Below are 6,000 nucleotides of genomic sequence, written 5' to 3'. Positions count from 1 at the left end.
GGGTGTAGTGTGTTTGTACTTGAGTGCATTTTTATTACACCTTTAGCTTTGATACAGCTTTGTTTTTACGATGTGTATTTATATGTGCTAATCATATGAACGAGGATGACGCATGCGAGTTGTATTCACCGTTTCGACAAGTTTCCAATTTAAAGTCTTCTATTTTTGTCACAAGTGTGTGTGAATGCGGAGATTTGGATTGAGATATGGATGTCGATTGAAATAACCTTTTAAAACAACAGTAGATACAATATTTAAATTAAGTGGGAATGCAACATTTTAATATTCATGTGCTATCTCCATCTCCTTGTAAAAAGGAGTAACCCCGAAAGCAACACTAAAAAATAAATAAATAAAAAATTGTAACTGGAATTTTTTACATACTTTGGAATACTTTACATTGCACCGCAGCCTCACGGTATTTTGAGAAATAGTCACAAATTCTTTTGATTTGTGTTTCTGGATACTAATTTTACGGTTGTTTCATGTTCCCCAACAGGACTTTTCACAATATTATTTTTGTATCCAGTGACATATATACAAAATAATTTTCATTTACCAATTTTAAAAGGCAAACGAGTTTTCATTAATAAAATATAATTGTTACTACGTTGTCTGAACCACAGGTGCTGCAGGCACAAAAGAGTTACATAATTCATACAGTTTATCACTCAAAAAAAAAAAAAACGAAACAAAAGACAATAGTTTGTGTCTAGGAACATGAACAAACTATTTTTTGTGACAATTTTACATTTTGCTGTGAGACTGGTGTGTACATTGCTGCATTTCTTATTGCATTCTCACATTTCTCTTTCTTTTTTACAGTCTTCTCCCATGTATTGTCACCGTAGCAGAAACTCAATTTCGCTGAATTTATCAAATGAATGTGTGTGTGCTGGTTTAGGCTTCTTGTGGCCAACTGCTCAGTTGAAAGCATAAATAAGCATAATAATTCAACATTAAGAGCTCATTGCCTAGACAGGGCACCTCTATGCTCGCTCTATGTAACCTATTCAGTCCCTGCAGAGCAAACAGAGACATAGTTAGCACCTGATCAAACCCTAGGTGGACCTCAAGGTCATCACAGCATGAGACATTGCAAAATCCCAGACTAAGCTGTTGGAGCAGATAGAATTAGTTTGCTATAGCCGGTTGCTGAAAAACAGAGAAGTTCCCTGAACTACTAGAGCAAGAAACACTCTTTGCAAATACCAGGACTGCCTATAAATACAGCTTTTCATCAGTAGTTGAAACACTACGGTTTAAAAATCTAACCTAGAAGAGTGATAGAGAGGCAAATGTGAATAAACCTTTTCAACAGGTCATTTATATATTTCCATTCTTTTTTTCCTTTCTTTGTTTTGCCTTGTCTCTGGTGACAGCTGTGGACCAAGCAATTAAAAAAAAAACAATATTGCTTCTTTAAATTCCACACAAACATCCGCTTGGACTTAAGGTGGAACTGCATGGTTAAAGGTCAAACACACTGTGACCTGTGAATACAATTTTGACCATATAATTCATACTTAAAAAATACCACCAACAACAAATGTTGTGTAATGGGAATAAATTATAATTTTTTATATCCAAAGTGTCAAAATGTTTTCTAGCAAAAACACTTTTGACCATTATTCAGTGCCAAACAGGGAGATGATGAGTCAGATACTGATTTGATGATCCTAATAGAAGTTGCCCACCTGTTTGATTCCTTGCAGATATGCTACAGGCTGTACATAATACGAGTCTGGACACACATGGATGTAAACTACAACTTGAATTGTTTGCAGACTACAACAACAGCTTGGCTTTAATCCCAATTTCAGTTGGCTGCCCAGATTTAAACCCATGCTATTTGAACAACAAACTACCTCTTGTAGTCACACGTTCATCATTAAAAACTTTCCAGGTTGGAAAATACATCTGTTCCCTAATTTTAATTTCACCAAATTTCATGAGAAGACCAGCTAATCAGGGCTAAATTGTCAATTATGAGCTGATTTAAATACTTGATGTTGTCACCATAATCTAAAATGTTGTGAAAATCAGGTAATTGTGTCATTTAAATTCCTCATTTATAGTTAAACTTGTTTTTTTTTCTCTCTGATTTTAGGATTTTAGGCCATTTTTCTCGTTGTTTGTTTACTGATGAACAAACAACAAAACCCAACAAAAAGTTGCTGGACCTGGTTTAGTGAAATTCAGGATAGAAACTTTCAACTTTTTAAAATCAAACCAGGTTTGAAACACAGACACTTGAATGTAAAATTGAATTTGAAGCTCTGGAAATTGGAAAACTTGAAATTTTCTTGCTAGACTTTGAAAAAACAGAAAACTAATTAAACCCAAATTCGATCCATTCAAATTCCAATATTTCAAATTAAGCACTACTACTTTTTAGTTTCTTACTTTGGAATGATATGTAAGTAAGGATCATATTTTCAGACCTTTCTCAGCTTCCATACAGTTTTACACGGCTCACTAACTTTGACAAGCCTCATGAAGCCACAAGTGTGTATATGTGTGAACACATTTGATGTATACTGCGCGAACGTGAGCGTGTGTTTGTGTGTGTGTGCGCGTGTGCCTGTGAGGCGCCTTTTCTAAGCGTGTTTTATTAGATCATGTGAGGTGTTAACACACGTAAGATCTTTGTTTACTAAAGATATCCAAATAATGTATCGTATGCTCGTCATATCTTCTTAATAATGTGCACTGTTTGCATGTACAGTTTTACAAAGGATGCACCAGTTCCTTTTGTTGAAAACTGAGTGTTTTGAAATATACGAATCTATATGAAAATTAACTGTACAAAATGGCCTTAAATCTTTGACTGATCTTTTTGGAATTGTGCGATGCCTTCTTCTGGAAAATGAACTGTTCAAAGGAACTGATCGTTATCTACTTTGTGTCAGTGTTTCTATTGCTTTCTAGTGTGTTTTCTTTGCACAAGCTCAATAATGGAAAAAAAATTCTTGTACTTTTTTGAGACCGTGATTAATCAGAGAAAGCATGGTTGAAGTACTGACTGTCTGATAATACATATAACAGATGACTATTTCTGTATTGAACTATTGATTTTTAAATAAATATTCATATTAAACGACATTTTGTGAGTTGTTTTTTTTCCCCTCTGAGCCAGTCAAAGGTTAAAAGTAAATTTATTTTCTCCTTTTACCCCACAATTATGGAAAAGAAAGCATGCCTTCTCTCTGTTCAGAGGTTTTACATATCAAAGTATTATTTAAAAAAATAACGTAGTCCTCGGCAGCTCTTAAATTCAGGTAAATACAGCCTCACGTTAACAACAACATCCCTTAATAGACCGTTCATTTAGTAAAAGATATACTGAATGCAGAAGTAGTGGGTGAAAAAACTAAAAGCGCTTCTATAGGAATTCAGCCAGATGCTACCAATCCCAATCAAATGCAGGTGATTAGCTGATCATCAGCAAATGTGACCACCTCTATACAAGTAGAAGTTTTGCCGGCCAGCAATGCTCAGAGAAATTGCAAAAAACACAAGAGAATTAGAATCACCTTTATTGTGACAAATCCTCTGTATGTTACACTAATGTTAGAACTCTTAGGTCAGCTGATTCTGATTGTTCCTAGAAGCAGACTAGAACACAGAGGAGACCGGGGCTTTGGGATTGCTGCGCCTAAAGTTTGGAACAGTCTGCCTCTTCAAATTAGGATCTCTCCAACACTTGGCATATTTAAATAGATTTGTTATGTTGCATCTGACTAACCACAATACTTCTGAAACACTGTCCTTTGAACAGATTAGACCAAAGTGGAGATGTTTTGCCATATTGCACAGCACCGTGTTTGGTGAAAGCCAAACACAGCATGTCTGCATAAATGTCTCACACCAACTGTCAATCACGGTGGTGGAGGGGTAATGATTGGGGCTTGTTCTGCGGCCAAAGGACCTGGGCACTTTGCAGGCATTTACTTGACCAAAAACTCCTTACTATATTAGCATATTCTAGTCAAGTCTGCTCAATCTGTGCAACACCTAAAGCAGGGGTGGGGGAACTCCAGGTCTCAAGGGCCAGTGTCCTGCAGGTTTTAGATGTATCCTTGATCCAACACAGCTGATCTAAATGGCTAAATTACCTCCTCAACATGTCTTGAAGTTCACTAGAGGCCTGGTAATGAACTAATCATTTGATTCAGGTGTGTTGACCCAGGGTGAGATCTAAAACCTACAGGACACCAGCCCTTGAGGCCTGGAGTTTCCCACCCCTGACCTAAAGCTTTCCTGAATTTGGCTCATGCAACAGGACAATGATCCTGAGTACAACAGCAAATCTACAACAGAATGGCTGAAAAAGAAAAGAATCAAGGTGGCGTCCAAATCCAAAAGTTGTGGTAGGACCTTAGGAGCCCGCAAACATTTCATGAACTAAAGTAACGCTGTGAAAAACAGTGGGCCAAAGTTCCTCCACAGTTATGTGAGACACTGATAAAGTCAAACCATTACTCCAAGTTATTGTTTTTAAATGTCTCATATGTTGTTCATGTATTTACCTAACTCTAAGACCTACTAGAGCCCAGATGATTTTTCAATTCAATTTCAATTCAAACTCTTTACTGTCCCACACGGGGAAATTAGTTTAGCTTTTGTTATGATGTGTATGTATACTTGTATACTTTTCACATGACTGTATGTTTGGATTTCTGCTCCGTGTTTTTCCCTGTTCTCGTTTTTCCAGCCCTAGCCTGTTAGGATTAATATCAGGTTTGCTCCATCTGACAGGATAATTACAGTACAAGAAAGTCTACCCACACCACAAACACACAAACCGCACAGACACATGGCCACTAATCTTGAACTAGGCACCGCTTCAGAACATGAAGAACTTTTGTGTTATTTTGAAAGTTGCCATTACTGAGTCATCTTTCTGATTGGTGGCAGTTATTTCTTGTAAAATGAAAAAATGTTTCTCAGTTTGTATTTTCACCTGGCAATCAGCAAAACCATCAATGCCCCGACACACAGAAGTACACAACCGTGCAGTTTGTATCTGCTGGGGGTTGATGTTGTTCTTCAGCAGCACCCAGTAACTCTGCAAGCACTCTGACAGGTGCTGAGATCCCTGATTTCCAGCACTTTCAATCCAGCTTGTTTTTGTTTGCGTTTTCGGATATTGTCAGCTTCAGAGAGCAGAGGGGTTATGCAGTTATGCTGTGAAGTGATTGTCTCTCAGCTGTTTACATCCGGAGGAGTGATTCTCCTCAAACTGTTAACAAAGATGTTACTTAACCTTGGAGAAACAGTGTGAAATTTTAGGGGAAAGTGGCACTGAAGGAGAATGCAGTGTTCCAGCACCTTCACTGCAAAATAAATATGACTGATGGTTTCATACGTGTGTGTACTGCCTGGCTTTCCTTCTAGCTGACACCATCAAAACTGTAACTCTCCAGTAATTTTCATGGTCGAGCTGCTCATCAACTTGCAGGCAACAAGCAGTGTAATACAAATGTGTTTGTGCCATGTGTATTTTTTAAAAACAAATCTTGCAGTCCTTTTAAATTGACCTTTCAAAGGCTTTTGGCATACATGTCATACAATATTAAAATACTTGCCCATGCAGAGTAAACAGTTTGAAATGGTTTGAAAATGGTCCAGCACAGCTCAGTATGTAAAGACAGAAATTATTACTTCTAGCTCTACGAGTGCAACCAAAGGTGTGCCTTAGGGTTCAATCTTAGGACCACTACTGTTTTTCATTCTATTATTATTTATCAACAATCAGAACACCATCAATACAAAAGATTTGGTGATGTGCCTACACTAAACCTGGCTTTTACACCCAAATTTCAGCTCAGTTAAGAATATCTAAAAATGGACTAAACTCGTGACTAAAATGAAATATGAATTGTTTTTCTTTTTCCTTTTTTGCACCCATTACACTAATAAAAGTCTTAGGGCTCACACATCTGCCATTGTAACCCTTTTAATGTTCACTAGTTAACACTCTGAGGGCACAAAGAG

This window comes from Aulonocara stuartgranti, assembly GCF_965226115.1.
Source record: "Aulonocara stuartgranti genome assembly, chromosome: 17".
Lineage (NCBI taxonomy): Eukaryota > Metazoa > Chordata > Actinopteri > Cichliformes > Cichlidae > Aulonocara > Aulonocara stuartgranti.
Note: the sequence above shows the minus strand (reverse complement) of the source record.